The sequence below is a fragment of the Thermobia domestica genome, chromosome 17 (assembly GCF_964235325.1).
Source record: "Thermobia domestica chromosome 17, izTheDome1.hap1.1, whole genome shotgun sequence".
In the NCBI taxonomy this organism is placed as follows: Eukaryota; Metazoa; Arthropoda; class Insecta; order Zygentoma; family Lepismatidae; genus Thermobia; species Thermobia domestica.
Window position 1 is genome coordinate 49805653 of NC_137470.1, and position 21149 is coordinate 49826801.

Here is a 21149-nt window from a genome sequence, read left to right on the forward strand (position 1 = left end):
TCTTCGTAATTTGACGTGCCACTGTCCTGCATTGTTAGTCGTTCGTTCTTGATCGTTTTCCAAGTGATTCCACAAGTCACTACAAATAGGTAAAAATACATCATTAGCACATTAAAAATTCAAAGGATTGCAGGAGAATCTACGTTAGAAAGTCGAAGCAAAATTTTGGGTGAACCTATTTTATTTCTATTGTAAATCAAAAGAATGTGTTCTTTTGATAATTTACAAATCAGTGTATGCAGAATCTTCAATACATGCACGTCGCAAGAAAATCTATATTACACTTTACATGAGGTGTTAATGGGGAAAATGCTATACTGTAGAGTGCTCGGAATAGCTTAATTAATGATTTAATACTTAAAAAAAAAGAAAAAAACTTGCACTAAACGCCATCTATTTATGTAGAAAAGAAAACATACTTACAGAGAAAATAACGTATCACCATCATCCAGCCAATGATCTACCAGATAATCATGGAACTCCTTCTTACATAGAACGTCAGGCGCATGTTCTTGCAAAAGTAAAAACACAACATCTAAATGGGAAGTTGGTACCAGAGGTAGTGCTGCTTCATGTCGAATCCATCTTTCCACTTCAGTGCTTTCTTTGTACAATTGAAAAAGTCCTAACGGCTGAACCTTCCTCCAACAGACTGAGAGAAGTGAAGGAACATCCTCTGATTTTAAACAGGAAATACTTTATTTACAGCATTGATTGCTACTTTCTCAGGATCAATAGAAACTTCTTTCAATTTGAAACGCAGTCCAAATTTCTTAGCTTCTTCCCTGATTACCTCCTGTAATCTTACATGTGTCTTGCTTTTTACTGGGAAATATACAGAAGAGGAGAACAAATACCTGGCCGAAATATTTTCCGTGCAGGGTGTACATTTGGGAGAAAAGGCGAGGTACAGTCTTAAGTGTCCCATCCATTACAATCCTGTCGCACTGACAAAGAATCTCCAAAGTTCGAACAGTGCCGAAACCCTATTGAAGATAGAAATAACACAGACATTCTAAAGAAAATGCTTTAATATTAATATTCTTACTTCTATTACTATTGTCATATCAGATTTTCACGATTAAAAAAAAAACGCAAGCAAGTAAGTAGGAAACGATAAACTACTTTCTTGATTACTAAAATATAACTCACAAGAATTCTACTGGTGTCAATGCCTTCATCCACCAATAAAAGTTTTTGCCATCGTGCGTTTCACTCCACGATCTGCCACCTTCAATTTACTCAATCTTTGCGATAGTAGTGCCCGGTTCATGCTCGTACGTTATATAGAGAGTGTTTGACGGCACCAAAAATAGGGACAACAGATGCAGTTTCACTACAGTAATGTCCCTTAGCAATCTCCTTCCTGGAGAGAAGAAAATAAATTAATTTAAACATCAACAGAAAAAAATGTCATACTTTCCCTCGAGAAAGTAAAGACAGACGGAATATTGCTTAACTACGACCGGTTAATTGTGTTACACTATAAATTTAAAAAAAACGGACTATGTATTTGTGTACTAGCTAGAATGCCATTTAAGAAAAGTTCCACATCTAAGGTTCTAAAATAACTTTTGGAGAAGTTGCAAGAATAAATATTAGAAACATGCAGAGAAGCTTCAGTGTCAAAATTACTTATACCTTATTACAACTATTATATATACTTACCTATATGTCTTAGTAATTGTTGATATTCGTTCTTCCGCCGCTCTCGTCTTCATGTGTGAGGTACAAATAAAGGCTACATGAGCATTTTTTTTAAACAGTTACGCAAATAACACAGTATTATGAATACTTGCTTTGTTATACGCTGTTCTCTCCGTTCAAACGTAAATACTACTAGCCTTCCAAATGTTTTCCAAAATGACACTAAATTTCCCTATAATAATTTGAAAATTCCTTTCGCTGGTGTAAGGCGAAATGGAAAGGGCAAACAGGAATTCCTGTTTCGCCTTACAATCAAATTAGCATATACTATCTTACCATCATAGCCTGAAGTAATGAAAACAGGCACAAGGTGAAACGGGAAAAGGCCAAACGGGAAGACACCCAAAGTTTCATTATCCGGGCAAGACATTTTTGTAACGTAAACGGGTAACCGGGGCCTGTGAGGCCCAGTATATATTTTAAGTGCAGAATACACAAAATCAATGCCTATTGTCACTTACTGTTCAGACTAGTCTAAAATGTACCGGTATATATTTTTGTCAAGTAGCGAAACTTCGTGTCACGCTTTTGTAAGCCGACCAAGCAGAATAGCAAATCCGGTCCAGACATTTTTGTAACGTAAACGGGCAACCGGGGCCTGTCAGGCCCAGCATATATTTTAAGTGCAGAACACTCAAAATTCAATGTCTGTTGCCGCATACTGTTCCGACTAAAGGTTACAATAGTCACGTGTTCAATATATAATTATGTGACAATTTGATCTAATATTGCCCGGATAAGGGTTAAAATCCGGTTGCCCGGATAAGGGTTAAAATCATCTGAAAGAATTGTTCACTTACATTTTCCTGTGTTTAATTATTAAAGATATATTTTGCAAACGGACAAATATATAGACCTTTCGAATTAGGTACAAAAATATGAAAACTGTTTTTGTAATGTATAATTACAATGTTCTAAAAAAAAAAGTTATATTTCTGGGATAAAAGTATGTAGGTCTATAGTAATTTACCATGCTAAATTCAAATCTGAAATCAGAATTTCGCTATCAGGGTTACTTTCTCAGTAATATAGGATGTTAGGTAAGTACACGACGCATGTTCTGAAGAAAGAAAAAAAAACAGAATGGAACAGTACTAAGACGTTACTGGTTTAGCCTGTAGCATATTCTGTAGTGGGTGTGTCTCTTGTCTCTACTGACACACCATCAGTAGCCTTCTGACATGCTAAGTCATGTTTCTTTCATTCCCCATTCATGAAACTCTGAATTTTAATTAAAAAGAAGTAACAGTCAGTTTAAATCTCATAATCAAATTTAATTCATTGGAAGAACATAACACTGGTGGAAAATAATGTTAATCTCAGAAAAGTTAACCTGATAGTGTTGCCAGAAATTATATTTGAAATGTCCTTTTCTTATTATACGCTGTGTTCAAACGGTACCATTCACATTTCCCTATCGTGTCCCTGAAACGCAAAGTTTGAGGAAAAATAAGGTTTTTGGTAGAAAAAATCCCTTTTTACTATTTTGGGACCCTCTGGAACACCCTGTGTTAACACACAGATCTCAAAATCAACTGAAAAATACTAAATGGTGTACGAAACGTGTGTACAAAATTTCAAGCTTCTATCTTGAACAGTAAGGATGGGAGAAAAAATTACCAATCAGCTAAGAACATCCCCACAGTGGCTCACATGACTCAAAAAGATTCGGATTTAATATAAAAAATTTCTGAGACATCCTATGGCATGTTTTATACTTCATTCTCTTCAGAATAGAACAGTCTTTCAAACGGTACCATTCATATGTTTCCGTCATGTATCTGAGGCTGAAAAAATCGCAAAAAATGGGATTTTTTGTTAAAAATCCCTTTTATTCTTATCTCAGATCTCAAAATCAATTGAAAAATGTTAAGGCCATAGTGAATATGTCTACAAAATTTTAAGCTTCTATTTAGAAAAGTAAGGTAAAAAAAAATATTAGCATATGTGCTAAGAATATCCCCACAATACCCCAAATTCCCGCATAAAACGGGAAATTTTCTAAGACATCCCTATTTACTCTAGAATCATGGTTCGTACCTCATTCTCTTCAGAATGGAAAGTATTTTCTAACGTTACCATTTACATGTCTACATCATATATCTGAAGCCGGAAAATCTCGAAAAAGGGATTTATTAAAATATCCCTTTTTAAAAACCTTTTTGCACAACTTGTGGAAAAGCAGAGATCTCGAATATATCTGCAAAATACTAAGGAGTACACTGAATGTATGTGCAAATTATCAATCTTCTAGGTACAAAAGTAAGCCCGCCAAAAAATAATATACCCACAGCACCATAAATTCCCGTTTAAAACAAGATATCAGGTAAAAATTTCCTGAGACATCCTTATTTATACTAGGATTATGGTTCGTACCTCATTCTCTTGAGAATAAAACAAGCTTTGAAACGGTACAATTCGCATGTCTCTGAGCAGGAATCAAGAATCTGAGCGGGAAAATCGAAAAAAAAGGAATTTTTGTTATAATAATAATAATAATAATAATAATAATAATAACAATAATAATAATAATAATAATAATAATAATAATTATTATTATTATTATTATTATTATTATTATTATTATTATTATTACATTCTTTCACCTCTGAACTGCCCCTGTATTAATGTGGAGATCTGAAAAAAATTAAGGGGTGCACTGAATGTGTGTGCAAATTTTCAATCTTAATAGGTGCAAAAGTAAGTCACCCAAAAAAAATAGTAAAAATAGGCCAAACAAAAATTTCTTTTGTTTTAAGTTATGACGCCATCACACCCTATGTCTCGACCCAGAAAGGCGTGAAACCATACATAACGTGTTCTACAATGCTTCCACGCTAGGAAAAAAAAAGGAGCTTTATTAGTACTTTTTGAATCGAATATTAAAAACACTACCGTAACGTATAAACAAATACGATATATATAAGGGTTAATGCCGTGCTACTGTTTTAACCTTCAATTTATTTCCTGCTCAATAGTAGGCATACCCGTGTTTTGTCAATATTTACTTAAATATCACGAAATCGGGGCTTTTGGTCCGATACTCTAACCAAAACATCACAATTACGTGACCATGTGTGACCTTATTACTCTACTATTGGTACGTGTAGGACAAGGGCGCCGTTTTCTGTGTAACTTTGGGGGTTCTATGAAAGATATGACTAGTAGAAGGGAAAAACGAATGACCATGTACTGTAGAAATAGGAGAACCTGCTTTATCTGAGCAATTTGGGTCCCCTCATTAGAGGACCACTTCAACTTTGGGAGTCCCAGGCCACTAAGCCCCCAGGATTGGCGCCCCTGGTGCAGGACTACCAACTTATGCGAGCTAAATGAAGTTTTTCTAAATAACTAACCTTCACCTAATAAGAATATTAAGTATTATTATTATTATTATTATTATTATTATTATTATTATTATTATTATTATTATTAATAATAATAATAATAATAGTAATAATAATAATAATAATAATAATAATAATAATAATAATAATAATAATAGCGCCTCGGAGTTCACGGATGCATCGGATATTTTTAATGAGAACCTAGCAGCCAGCACCATTTTTGTTTTAAAGCTGCAATTATTGTCTAAATTATACGTAGTTTTATGTAAATTGGTAGCATGAGTCACTTGCATGCACCCGTCACGAATTACAGGTGTGTTTATACGATGATTTTCGTCAAGTGATTTTTTTTCACTTATTGGAAATGAATCACAAGCAAGTGAGTTTCCGAACATACAGTATGTACTGTAGTTAACCTAAATATTTGTTTACTCCTTTGTGGATTTGTGCAGGAAACGAGTTCCTTCTGATAATCCCTTATGGCTTTGTCTGTTTTCTTGTTGCTATTTTTGTTTTGCTAACGGTACTTTTCTTAATAACTACATAATCTAACACAGTAATATTGTATTTTAATATACACTTACCTCCGTTTTACTTAGAATTTAGCACTAAACAAACGAACACACACAATAACAAGTCAGAATCCGCTCCATAACAACACGAAAGCCAGTCGAGCATGCGCAGCAAGTGCTGGAGACTAGCTTCAAACAAAACACGACAGGTGACGCTGTCATCAAGAAGAAATGCATCAGACCAGATACAAATATCTGCATCAATCGAGTAATCTTAAACCAGAATGCATTTACATGTTTCAAATGACCCGTTTTTTGTTTTCGATCGTTCTCTCGGGTTGAAAATGCTGCGCATCAGTGACAAAAACGAAATTTATACATATTAACGCGCCATTTGATGCACGTAAATGTTTCAGATTTCCAATGATGCACTTGCAGTTCTGTGTGTACAAATGCGTTGCCTTTCCTACTTTACTTTTAATCACATAGTTGGTTCTTTCGGAAAGTAAAACAAAAATTGCAATTCTTCCTTTCTTTGTAGTAATTATAAGTCAAAGCATTACGTAACCATTGTATGTTACTTATGTAGCTCATGGGGGAGCAAGCGAGGCACGTGCCCCGGGCTTGTGGTTGGAGGGGCACCTAAAAGGGAGGTTATATATTAGTATTTTTCTTGCCGGTATTTAATAATTTTCATCAGAGTGGGAAATTATGAAATCGAAGTGGGAGGAGACTGGAGGACAGAAGAGAAAAAAATTGCGCATTTCTGGTGAGGATTGACTGGAGCAGATTACCTAAACTAGCCATAAGATGTCAAATTAACAGTTGTGCATCGTGGGAGATGATAATGATTCTAAGTTGTGGTGTGAAATTTTACTCGAAACCGGGGGCTGTTCGTATTCGTATCTCAGACGGGGCACGGAATGGGACGAATATGAAAATAAGGTTGCTGTAAAGTTTTCCGCAGGGTTGGTAAAAGTGAGACTAAGATTTTTGAAACACTTTTTTTTTTTACCAAGACTTGGCATTTTTAAAATCAAGACTTGGCAATTTCAAGTTTCATCCCCCCCCCCAATCTTGTAATGCTCGCTACGCCGCTGGAACAGCTCAAATGCTCGCTTGAAGCTTTCCAAGAAGCTAGTGTTTTTTTTTTAATTGATGAAATAACTATGATAAACTTGTCTCAAATGGAGTTGCAAGAGTTAGAACTCTTTTATAATGTCCGAGTTAGTATTAGTACTCTCTTCTTTTCTCATGACTGCTGTGTTAATATGCCTTCATCTATTTTGGGGCCGCGGTGGCTCAGTGGTAGAGCGTTCACCTCTGGTGCTTGGGGTCCCGAGTTCGATCCCAGCCCCCTCCAGGTGAACTTTGTGGTGGACAAACACCGTGTGCGTGGGTTTTCTCGGGGTTCTCCCGTTTCCTCCCACTTTGTTCATTCCACCATTTCATTCATTACTCATCTTCACCGTCTCCTTTAGCCTAACCGGCATAACCGTGGGACGTAAAACTCAAAGATTGCATTGATTGCCTTCATGTATTTTGTAAACTTACACTATTATGAACTACGTCTGATATCTAATGTAATATTTCAGTGTATCTTGTCACTGTTTGCACTAGATCTTGGCAATTAACAAACAACTAATTCATTTCACTTCTTAAAATTTCATTAGTAAGACTATTCATGGCTTTGGATTAATTGTTTTAACAAAAGAGACACTGACCAAAGCTTAAAACTTTATTTTAAATTAAATTATAATTTGTAACTGTTTCGGATATCTAGCAAAAGAAGATATATATGTCTGTATTTTCATTAATTTCGATCGTGTCTGAAGAAGGATATGCTAGATATCCGAAACAGTTACAAATTATAATTTAAAATAAAGTTTTAAGCTTTGGTCAGTGTCTCTTTTGTTAAAATAAAATTTCATCTTGAACTATTCCGATTTTTTAAAAGTAATGTACGTATGTTTCCTTGATTCATTCATTTGAAGTTTGAGCCCAAACGCAATAGCGTTTGGCGAAATAAAACAAGTGAGTGCGTACAAAAGATGATTTTATTAGATGCTATTTTCCTCCTGCACGGTGATGTATTTGCTTCTTTATATGTAAGAGTGGAGCATTACTGGTATGAAACCATGACAAGTGCTATTGAAACTCATATATTTGCCAAAAACCTATTTCTTTTTACTACCCTGTCATACGGGTATAATCATCATTGCTGACGCAACTGCTCGCTGAAGATGCACTAACATTCTACCGCGCGGGCTCACCCGCTTCACTCTATTCTGACTCGGTTAGATAGCATTCGTGCTTTTTACTGGCCACCTTCAACAGGTTAGTGTGTGGGTTTTACACTGTAGTTTTCATGCCATACATTTGGAAGCCGTATTTATACGGAAGTCGTAAAAGAATACTTTTTCAACAAAAACTTATGATGGGCCCCTCAAACTTTCTCTATACCGAGTAAGATATTTTCGTGTCGTCCAGTGCAAATCTTTTATGAAACAATAAGAAAGAAATTATTGGAAGAATTGTATTTTTTTTTCAAGAATTATTTCGACTGGTATTCCATAAGTAAACCTGCATGATATTTAGCTTCTTGACGAAACGTACACTTTCTTTCTTTTAATGATTCCTATGTTGTTGTTGCATTCCAAGGTGTGGATTTATTTTAGGAGAGCTTAACAGTTATAGACACAAATACAGTATTGTGACATATGCCATAAAAACCACCAGGCCCGCAATCAGGGGAGCCCGCCCTAAACTTTTCGTGGCCCCTCTAGACCTTAATACAATATGCTTTTATTATTAATACAAAAAACACAATTTAGATATTTGTAAGAGAATTTTTAATGACTTCGCCCTCTAACATATTCATGGTCCCCCAAACCCTGCGTCTGGTTCCGGCCCTGAAAACCAGTATTCCAAAACCGCTAACCGTCGGGTGCTAGGTGGCGACTAATACCAAGAAATATATGTAACAATCAGAGCAGAGAGGGAAGGCGCATGTAGCACGGGGATATGTCAGCCAGGAGCGTCAGTGATTGACGATATGCATAGAAGTAAAAACAGTGAGGAACTTGATGTGTTATCCTATTATATGCAATCATTTTATCATGAAACTCACTCGCATGTCTTGTTTGTTAGGGTAGCAAAATGAAATGAAAAGAAATACTTAAGTTTTTCGTCCCACGATTATGCCGGCCAGGCTGACGGAGACGCTGATGATGAGAAATGATTGAAATTGTGAAATGAAGAAAGTAGGAGGAAACTGGAAAACCCCGAGAAAACCGACACACATGGTGTTTGTCCACCACGAAGCTCACTTTGCGCAAGATGGGATCGGGAAAAGGACCCCATGCATCAGAGCTGAACGCTCTACCACTGAGCCACGCACCTCTCTTAGGATACCACTAGCATGCATTGGAGAAGATTGACTTGACGCCGACGTCCCTTACGGATATAAATACGTGTTCAGACGTTTGTTATAAAATCGAGTGTGCAAAATACTAACCAACTCGTGCTAGGTGGCAACTGAAACAATAATGCTATGTAACCGGGCCTTGGTACGAATGGAGCAGGTGGTTCCGCGCGGGGGGTGTCTCCTGGGAGTATTCGCTATTACAGTTCCGCACACGGTATTCGCTACAAAACCTCAAATAGTATACAAGAGGGTATAATTCTAGATAATCCTTTGTACTTACAGTAGTCTTTACTTCAGTGTATTTCTATCACGAGAGTTGTCTCGTATGTCATATACGTTCAAACATTGAGCTCCTTTGTGGCTAAGTGGTTAGCGTACGCGTCTTTGGAATGGAAGACCAGGCATCGATTCCCGGCGGAGCTCAGTGGTTCGGATTCGACGTTAATCAGTAGGTCCTGTCTCATATAGCCTTGCTGCTGAAAGTAACGTTAAACTCAAAATCAAATCAAATCAAAACCTTCAAACATTGTGAAAACCACATTAAGATATTTGTAAATACAATGGGTAGGGATGACCTAAAAGCTGTTGTTTGTAGCATCCTAGCACAGGTTGAGTAGGTAAGGGGGGAAAATCTAAAGAAAATGGTAATTGAAGTAATTAGTTTTTCTAATTGAAGTCACGAAGGAGTATGACGTATGTAATTGAACTCGTGAAAGAGTATGACGTATGTAATTGAAGTAATGATAGAGTACCTAGCGCAATGAGTTTTTTCAATTGAAGTAATGAGATTGCAATTATTTTGGATTGATAACGCGTGGCAGATGGTGCCGCTGACGCCATTACTGTCTGACTGCAGCGCGAATTCCCTTTATAGTTTTTCCGCCCATTTACTTTGTATATTACCGACTGCCCGGCAGGCGCACTGTATTGAACGTTAGCTTTTCGCTGGCGCCATTTTCGTTGCGACTTTCAGCCCCGCTTGCTTTGTATATTTGCCGCCCGCCAGTTGTGGACGCTAATGGTATTTTCCTTTATAGATACCGGCACACTTTGTATGTTTATTTAATATTGTAACTTAAGTAAGAAGAGAAAGTTTACTTACCTTTGATGACACGCCCGCTGTTTTGCTGGATATTTCCTGGTTGTTTGTTGTTGCAGCTGTATATAATTTATGGCCATATCGCACTGTTGCCTGTAATGAGAATAATTACAATGATTCTTTTTCCCCTAAATAGGTAAATTTTCCTTTCTTTAGGGATCTTTTTGTAGTGTTGCAGCGAAAAAAGGTAACCAGATTTTCGATAATTTGTATGTAAGCTATTGAGTGTATCCTTTTATGTACAGTGATTAGACTACGTATAGTTACCTATAATATAATTTTTCACGTAATGAGACCAAACCCTAATTATGAATTATACTTTTACTTTCTATTAGATTAATTATGAATTTACCTTGCACTTTCTTTTATTTATATAATTGAAATTGGTTAATATTAATTAACCTATAATACTTACCATATGTATATACTTACGTATGAAGAATTGAGCTTTGCCACTTCTGGTCTTTGATGGACGGATTTGTTTTTCCAATATGGCGGCGTTGCGTGATCGTTGAACAGAGGTTCCTCCATAGTAGGAGTTTGAAATGCGAATACACGCGTTTGCTTGCATTTTTTTAAAGCTAGTCGTAGTGACTAGCTACCTTTAAGAGGGTTACGCCCTCTTTGAGGTGCGTGGTAGGAAGGAAGAAAGGAGAGCTATGGGAAAGAGATTGGTGAGCTAAGAGATTTTATTTTATTCCATTATCATATCGATTTCATAATCGTATAAAAGGTCGGCCTTAAGGAACTTCGTTCCTTAACATGAGGTGTGGAAGGAAAGGAGGGGAAACATATATATATTTACACATAAAACATATTCATATTTATACACAGTAAAACAATGTAACATATTAATATAGTAATACAACTTAATGATCGTGAAAATTACGAAATAACGAATGATGTTGGAACATGGAGAAAACGGCAGCCACTATGATAAGAGAGTTAAGGCATGGTAATTGTTAAAATGTAACATGGAAAATGGAGATGAGGTATGAAGCGAGGTGCGTTACACAGGACAACACATAGGTTCTGTTAGTGAGACAAATGAAGTCATCTTCTGCCTAGGGGCAGCTCTAGGCGATAATGAGAGACGAAGGGAGCCCAAGTTAGACACAAAAGGAATTACTGTGCAGGAAAAGATGGATGAATGAAAGGAAGATGTTCATGAAGAATGTAATCTCTAATGACTAATAATAAGGGATCTCTTGGCGGTAAAGTATAATGGTATAGGGTGAACAGTAGCGATAATGGAGGATGAAGATGTCGGTGTGGTGTAGGGTGGAGTGCGAGATGATGCATTGCGTCTTGAAGTAAGGGATGCTGAGTGTGTAGGCGTTTACTGATATAGGTAAGGCGAAGTTTCTCGATGTGATATTGTAAAGTTGGGAATGAAATAAGGCGGTATAAATCCTGAGTTGGGCTAGGTAATCGGATGCGGAAGGCGATGCGAAAAGCGTGACGTTCAAGGATTAGCAGCTTATTATAGAATTTAGGTGGAGCGGCTACCCATGCAGTAAAGCCATAAGTTAATATTGGACGGAGGAACACTTTATAAGTATTTAGAATAGTGTGCGGTCGAAGCCCCCAGGTAGTACCTGTCAAGCGCTTTAACAAATTCAGCCGATTGTAAGCTTTAAGTGTGACATGTTCCAGGTGTTTAGTCCAAGTTAGGTGTCTGTCGTATGTTATACCTAGATATGTAACTGTGCGACGTGGTTGGATAGGAACGTGATCAACGTGTAACGTGAGCAGTCGTTGATTTCGATGAACTCTAGAGTAGCGTCCACGTGGTAAAAACACTATGGCTTGGGTTTTGGCCGCATTAATTGTAAGTCTCCATCTAGTACACCAGGATGTAAAGCGATCTATTGCGGTTTGGAGGAGAACGTTGATCTGTTGGATAGTGGTACCAAGAGTGAGGAAGGCCGTATCGTCGGCGTACTGAAATAAATGAGTACGTTCGGGCAGTCGAGGCATATCTGAGACATATAGAAGGTACAATAAGGGTGACAAAGCTGAGCCCTGTGGTACACCGGAAAGAAGAAAAATGGGATGAGATAAACAGTCATGAATTGAAATGTATGCCAGGCGATTAGTAATGAAGTTATAGATGAGTCGAATGTATACTATTGGCAATCGAAGTTGTAGTAGCTTATAGATAAGTCCAGTATGCCATACTTTATCAAAAGCTTTTTCTAAATCAAAGAGAATTAAACAAGAAGGTTGGTTTGAATTGTAGTGTTCTGTGATAAGAGTTGTGAGCCGAAGAAGTTGATCGTTTATGGAGTAGGATGGTCTAAAGCCAGCTTGTGTGAAAGGAATGATATTGTGATCGTTCAGATAAGCATGTAAGCGTTTGACTAGAATACGTTCAAAGATCTTGCTAAGTGCAGAGGTCAGTTGTATAGGTCGATATGAGGCAATATCCTGAGGAGACTTGTTAGGCTTTGGAAACATTAACGTTTTGGATGTTTTCCAGGGCAAAGGATAGTATCCGGTGCGTAAGATAAAGGTATAGATAGCAGCCAGTAATACTAGTAATGGTATAGGACATTCTTTAATATGGCGGTAAGTGATAGTGTCAAAGCCGGGAGCTGTGTTGCGTTTATTTTGAGTAACGGAAGTTATGTCCTGTACGGTGATAGGGGCCTGGAGAGGTGTATTTTGGGATAAGACATGGTGAAGGTTCGGTTGAAGGAGAGGTGATGATAAGTTGAGAGTATCTGCAGCGTGTGGGGCGTGACCTAGCGTAGTTGGAGTGAAAATCTGTTGTAAGTGGTCGGGAAAGGCGTCAGCTTTGTCTTTGTCTGTTGAGAGAGCATTGTTGGCGGTAAGGACTGGATACGGAGTTTTGGAGAATTTGCCACATAACGCATTGAAACGAGTCCAATATTTACTAGGGTGTGATACGTCGGAAAGAGAGTTACATGTTTTCACCCAACATCGTAGTTTATAGGCTTTGATATAATTTTTGACCGTGCGTTGGAGTTGCCTGTGGTGTCTCAGTGCGTCTGGATTTCGGGTCCGTAGAAATTCTCTATAAAACTGGCGTGAACGACGAATCAACGTAAGGTATTGAGGTGGTAGGGTAGGATGATATGGCTTAGCTGTGGTAGTGGGTATATATAACGAGCTGGCTTCTTGTATGGTAGTTGTAATAGTGTCAATAGTGGTGTATAAGTTCTCTTCAGAGGTGGGCTCGGTGAGATGAATGGTGCATTGAGTAATGTGATTACGGTACTCTTCCCAGTTAGCTTTGTCGTACCTAAAGCTAGTACGAGGCGGTACAAGAGAATGAGAGTTACGGATTGCGAATGGGTTGTAAATGACTTTAATTGGAGCATGATCACTGCCTAGAGTATCTAGAATTTCAACTGTACAATGCGAGATGATATTAGAAGATGCAATGACAATGTCTGGTGTTGTATTCGAAATTGGGCGAGTGGCTTTCGGCAGATCTAGTACGATACCTGTAGTGTTGGACGTGATGAAATTGTGAAAGGTAGTTTTGTCGTGAAGTGGGCGGCTGTGCATATTGAAGTCTGCCATGATAAGGTATGTTTTGTAAGTATTTGATATATATTGTATAAATTGATACGGAAGTAGATGGCCTGGTCGTATATAGATAGTGGCTAGGGTAATGATCACGTTTTTAAAGTAAATTGTGGTAAGCAAATACTCCGGCAAAGGTGCAGTCAGATAGTGATGTTGACGATATGGTAAGTTGGGAGAAAATCCAATGGCAACACCCCCGTTGGCACGAAGAGCCGGCGAGGGATTTTCGGCATGAAGCATCGTATAGCGCGGGATGCGACAACAGCGAGACTGCGTTAAAAAGGTTTCATTTAGCAAAAAAGCCGTTACGTGTTCTTCAAGGAGAAGTTGTTCAAATAGAAGTTTGTTTTTCGGCAAAGAACGAATGTTTAGAAACAGAAAAACCAAAGCCATGATGAGGTTATGGGTTCGATATATTTTGTGATTTATGAAAGTGAACGGTGTTGCCAGAGTACGTAGCTGTGAAGGTGATATGAAACGTCGTTTTGGCTGCATGGATGATTTGTTGTAGTATGTGTGGTCGGATGAATGGATGTATGTTCTGTAGCGAAAGTGTTATGAAAGTGAGAAGTTGGTCAAGGGTAACTGGTGATTCAAGCGGATGAGGTGTGTCAGTAGCCTGTGCCGGAGGTCGCAAAGGAACTATGAGTTCAGGATGTTCTTGAGCTGGTTCCGGTTTTGCCTTGCACTTATAGCTATACGTCGGGTGTTGTTCGTTACAGGTGGCGCATTGCGGTGGCTGTTGGAGATTGGTGCAAGTGCGAGTGTTATGATGACCAGCACAGTAACCACATTTAATTGTATTCTTACAATCACTAGTGAGATGAGAGTTATAGGTCTGGCAACGTTCGCATCGAATCGGCATAGGAGCTGAAGATCTAGAAGGCTCTACTCGATGGATGTGGTTGTAGATAGAGGCACCTTGTCCTAACAGCTCATCGATGGTGGCTTGATGCGGAGTAAGTACTCGAACCATATATGTAGGCCCTCGATCGTTTCGAATCCTTAGTACTTTGTGGATGGTGTGTCCTTCATACTTGAGCTCATCTTGAATTTCTTCGTCGGTGTAGGAAGGGTCTACCCCACGGATTACGACGGAGAGCATCGGTGGACGTCTTGGTGGTGGAGGTTGCTTGCGCCTTGAAGAGGCAAGAGACTGAAGCTGGGCGTTCTTACCAAAGATGTCAATTGGCACTTTGTTCTTGATGGTGTTGAGGAGTGTAGAATCAGAAGTCTTGAGGATTATTCCATTCCTGGTGTGCACTATTTGTGAGATCATAGCACGTGGCAGATATTTGCGCAACTGGATCGCTACCATCTTAGCATTGCTGAACTTCGGATCAAAGTTGGTAAGCAGCATGGAGTGAATTGGACTTGAGAGATCATCAGTTTTGGAGGTTCCTACGTCCATCTGGTCAGATTCGGAAGCCGTGGTGGAATCCAGGTGATGCTTCTTGGACGGTGGAGAATGCTGTACTCTGTCGGCATAGGTGGTGTTCCTGTCGGACGCTGGAGGCGATCTGGAGCGGATGGAAGCGTTAGAAACGGCTGAGGCAATGGACTCTGCAGAATCATGGCGTCTGTGACCCTTCGCTTTGTTCGAGCTGGCCGATGATTGGTCCTTCCGTGGTCGCACTTTCGTGCTATTCCCCGATGGGCCGGCTACCAGTTGAGGGAGACTTGCATGTGTACCTTTTCCTTTGTAACCAGAGACTGTGCGCGGGTCCGCCATGGAAAAGCTGCCCGTGGGCTACTGCCCAAAGTGTGTATGCGACAATGTCTGCTAATGGCTCGATGAAATGTGATGTTTGATGAAAGGTAGGACTACCCGTTTGGATAGTAGTCCAGGTGCAGCTAGCTTCCAGTCAGACCTGTAGTACCGTTCGCCCTTGGCTGGATGAGTGACGAACGGAACTCAACAGAATGACGAGGAAAGAAAGCCGAGGATGAGGAGCAGGAAGGTACCTCCAAAAAACAGCTGTTTTGACGTCTGGTACGTCACAGCTGATTGATCGATTAAGCAATCGATCGGAAGTTGCTTGCATTTTTTTTTTGTTAATGCTAGCCAAAGCTAGCTACCTTTTACAGGGTTACGCCCTGTTTGAGGGAAGTGCTGTGAGGAGACTGAGGTTTAAAGGTCGGGAGGTGGTCTAAGTGCTTTATTACATCTTTATTCGTTGAAATGCTGGACTTAAGGAACTTTGCGTTCCTTAACATTTGGCTTGGAGAAATAACGTTCACAGTTTACATATATTGATACAGTGATGAATACATTCTAGGAATGAAAGACAGACATACATTCTTTAGTTGTTAGGAATTACAAAATTACAAATTATTTATTACAAACATTATGATTGTTAGTTTATTATAATAATAATAATAATAATAATAATAATAATAATAATAATAATAATAATAATAATGAAATGGAAAGTGAGAATGTCAGTACTGAGAAAGTGATGGAAATAGCATACATAATAAGAGAGAAATATAACATGGATGAAAAGAGGCTTATTGTGAAATTAGGAAATATGGAAACAATGTAGTGTAAGATACGATTCTTTAGTTAGGTGATGATGGAGATGAAGGATGGAGTGAGGTGCAATGCACAAAACAACACAACGGTGAGATGTTAACAGACGCATGAGGTTATCTTCTTGCCTAGGGGGACTCTAGGCTATGATGTAAGACGGTGGGAACCCAAGTTAGTATACAAAGGAAATCACTGTGCGTGAAATGATGGGAAAATGAGGGGAAGATGTGTATGAATGGTGTAATCATCTAGAAGCATAAGCATGGGATCATCGGGAGGAAGTGTGTAGTGATATAGCGTGAAAAGAAGGGATAAGGGAGTGTGTACATGGCGTGAAGGCGTAGGATGTAGTGCTAAATAATGCATTGTGTCAAACAGAAGAGGATGGTGAGCTTGAAAACGGCTACGGATGTAAGAGAGTCGGAGGGTTTCGAGGTGATATTGCAACGTTGGAAAAGAAATACGGCTATAAAGGTCACGTGTTGGGCTAGGCAATTGTATACGAAAGGCTATACGGAAAGCGTGGCGTTCAAGGACAAGAAGCTTATGGTAGAATTTGTCGGAAGCGGCTATCCAAGCTGTAAACCCATAGGTTAAAGTCTGGCGAAGAAAGACCTTGTAAGTGTTTAGAATAGTGTGCGGTGATAGACCCCAAGTTGTACCGGCGAGACGTTTAAGTAAATTAAGTCTATTATAAGCTTTTATCGTAATTGCTTTAAGATGTTGCATCCATGTAAGATGAGTATCAAAATGATGCCTAAGTAAGTTACTGTCCTGGTAGCTTGCAACGGAACCTGATCCACATGGAGAGAAAGACAACGTCTATTTCTGCGTACTTTAGATGTTTTCCGCTTCGGGAGAAAGATGATGGCCTGTGTCTTTGTAGCATTTATTGTAAGTTTCCAGTGTCTACACCAGCGGCAGAAGTCGTCTATAGCGATTTGCAAGATACGGTTGATATGTTGAATAGATGTGCCAAGAGCAAGAAAAGCAGTGTCGTCTGCGTACTGAAAGGCATGGACGTGATCTGGGAGGCGTGGCATGTCAGCTACAAATAGAATGTATAGGAGAGGGGAAAGAGCGAAACCTTGCGGAACTCCTGATAATAAGAAAATCGGATGAGACAGGCTATTGCGAATGGCAACATATGTAAGGCGGCCGGAGAGAAAGTTAAAAATGAGACGTATGTATTCGGTAGGTAGCTGAAGTCTAATGAGTTTGTGAATTAGTCCGAGATGCCACACTTTGTCAAAAGCTTTTTCCAAATCAAATAGAACCAAACATGATGGATTCACTGAATTGTAATACGTGCTGATTAGGCTGGTGAGGCGTAAAACTTGATCATTTATAGAAAACATAGGGCGGAATCCTGCTTGGGTGAGAGGTAGGATGTTTCTGCGAGTGAGGTAGCTATGGAGGCGTTTTACGAGAATACGTTCAAGTATCTTGCTGAATGTTGCTGTTAGTTGAATCGGTCTGTAGGAAGAGAGTTCGTGAGGTGGTTTATGCGGTTTTGGAAACATAAGAGTTTTTGAGGTTTTCCAAGACATAGGAAAGTATCCAGTACGCAGGATGAAGGTGAAAATATTTGCAAGAAGAAGTAGCAAGGAAAAAGGACACTCTCGGATTTGGCGATATGTGATGTTATCTAACCCTGGTGCTGTATTTCGTTTATATCGTATGGTGTCGCTGAGCTCTGTTACTGTTATGGGTGCGGTGATGGGTTGATTTTGGTTGAGTACATGTAGATGACTAGGCTGTAAAAAGGGGTTAGATGGGTTTATTCGATCAGCTATGTGTGGCCTGCCCTCAGAGGGTGGGGGTGTGAAGATTGTCTGGAGGTGATCGGCAAAAGCATTTGCTGTATCTGTATCTGTGGTAGGAGCAGAGTTCCCAATCAGTATGGGGTATGAAGTGTTGCTGGACTTGCCGCATAAAGCGTTGAATCTTTTCCAGTATCTGGTTGGATGACTGGTGGTCGCTAGGTTGTTGCAGGTTTTGACCCAGCATCGTAATTTGTATGCTTTAATGTAATTGTGCACTGTGCGCTGTAATTGTTTATGATGATGCAATGATTCGGGGTTTCTGGTGCAAAGGTAATCTCTGAAAAGTTGACGTGAACGGGTTATCATATTCAGATATTGTGGTGGTAGGCGTGGCTGATATGGAGTGCATTTACTAGTTGGAATATAAAGTTGACTGGCTTCCTGGATGGAAGTGGTAATAGAATCAATAGTAGAATAGAGTTCCTCTTCGGTAGTGGGTGATGTGAGATGAGATGTATGTTGCGTCAAGTAACTGTGATAATGGGTCCAGTTTGCTTTATCGAAGCGATAACAAGTACGGGAAGGCATCTGCGATCGAGGTGATGCAGTAGGGTGTAGTTGAAGCGTACACTGGACAGGAGCGTGATCGCTACCGATTGTATCAAAAACATTAAGGACGCTATGGGTGGAGAGATTTGCAGAGGTGATGACAATGTCGGGCGTTGTGTTGGAGATGGGTCGAGTAGGCTTTGGGAGAGGATGTATAATTCCAGTTGTACTTGTGGTTATAAAAGCTTCAAACGTGACACGATCCAGATGTGAGCGACTATGGAGATTGAAATCGGCCATTATGATATAGTGACGGTATGTGTTTGAGATATACTGAACAAACTGAGTCGGGAGAGGGTGACCAGGACGTACGTAAATGGTTGCAAACGTGATGTTGAGAGATTTGAAATATATAGTGGTGATGAGATGTTCAGGTAACTGATTAATGGCACAATGATGCTGACGATATGGGAGATGCGGAGAGAAACCAATTGCCACGCCCCCATTTGCGCGTTGTGCTGGGATCTGATTGTCTGCCCTGAGTATAGTGTAGCCTGGTATGCGACATGGAGTTGCTTTTGTCAAGAATGTTTCATTTAGCAGGAAAACTGTGATACGTTCCTCCCGAAGGAGAGTCTCAAACAGGAGTTTGTTTGTGGTGAATGATCTGATATTCAAATACAGAAAGTTCAAAGCCATGATGTAAGAGTGATTAACGGATGGGAGTGGTTGGAGATGCATGAAAATGTACTGTATTACCAGAATGCGTAGCTGTGAAATTGATATGAAATGTGGTTTTGGCTGCCAGAGTAATTTGCTGTAAAATGTGTGGTCGTATGAAGGGGTGAATATTCTGGAGTGCCAGAGTGAAAAAGGTTAGCAATTGATTTAATGTGACAGGGGTGTCAGTGGATGGCGGAGTGGAAGGGGCGACGGATGCCGTATGTAGTGGAACAACAAGTTCGGGATGGGCTGGTGTTGGTTCCGGCTTGGCTTTACACTTGTAACTATAAGTGGGATGGTTGTCAGGACACGTCGAACACTTCGCTGGTTGGTTTAAATTGGTGCAGAGCCGTGTTGAGTGGGGTCCGGCACAGTATCCGCACTTGTAGTTGTTTTTACATTCAGATGTGGTATGAGTATTGTATTCTTGACAGCGCTCGCAGCGTATGGGCAATGGTGCTAGTGAACGCGATGGTTCAACTCGGTGTTTGCGATTATAAATATATGCCCCATGAGCGAGATCGTCAATCGTGTCTTGATGCGGAGTAAGAATACGGACCATGTAGGTGGGCCCACGGTCGTTACGGATCCTAAGTACTTTAGTTATAGAGCATCCATCGAGTTTTAATTCCTCATGGATTTCCTCATCTCTGTATGATGGATCTACCCCGCGGATAACCACAGAGAGAAGTGAAGGCCGCCGTGGTGGAGGTGGTTGTTTGCGAAATGAATCTGACAGTCGAGTGATTTCAGCATTTGCCCCGAAAGTATCTATTGGGACCTTGTTGCGAATTGTGGTATAAAGATCAGGGTCTGCTGTTTTGAGAATGTACCCATTTCGGGTATGAACTATTTCTTTGAGAGCAGCACGTGGTAGATATTTGCGAAGTTGGAGTGAGACAAACTTCTCATTGGGAAACTTGCTGTCATAATTACGGAGTAATATAGAAAAAGTTGTAACACGTGAAGTTGGCGATTCGGAAGCTCCTATTTCCATATTGTCAGTACCAGAGTCTTCGTGATGATGTTTTTTCTTTGGCGGGGAATCTTGCACCCTTGACGCATAGCTGTCTTTAGACTGAGGTGATCTGGATCGAACGGAGGTCGTGGATTCCACAGATGCAACGGATGTATGAGAATCTCTGCGTGTGCGAGAAGTTGTGGCACTTGTCTGCGCTTTTGACGATCCCTTCCGTGGCCTCACCTTCGTGGGACACACAGGAGGTTCGTCTACGACAGAAGGAAGAGTAGTGTGCCGACTGCCCATGCGTTTGCCAGAGGTGGTGCGTGAATCCGCCATCTTTAAAGACCGTCCGTTGGGCGACTGCCCAGATGCAAAAAACTAACGTGACTAATGTATATATGATGAGATGTGTGAATGATTTCAAGGTCGGACTACCCGTTTGGATAGTAGTCCAGGTAAGACAGTTCCCCTATTAATGCAGTGACACTGTACACCCTTGGCTGAGATAAGTCTGATGAACAGTGTCCTGTAAAAACGCGGAGAAAAGTCCAGGATCAGGAGTAGGAAGGTATCTACAAAAAAACGTCACCGTTTTAGATAGGTGGCGCTTCAGAAGCGAAACCTCTGGAAAAGTATCTGCTTGCATTTCCGTATAGATTGATGCTAATTAAACTTGTGAAGAATTTGGTTGCGCGAAGTTGCATAGTTTATTACATTATTACACTATATGTTTAATTTATATTAAATTTTGTTTTAACGTGTGTTTAATTATTATAAAATTGAAATAATAATAATAGATAACGATACGTTTTGATAAAGAAAGCGGAACCCCAGAGTACTATGATATGTACAACTGTGCTGCCATCTTTTGGCAATAATTGCAACTCCATTTAATAGGCACGTTATATGAGAGACTGATACAGTATGAAAGGGAGACTTAAGGTGAATTACATGAGATTTTGAT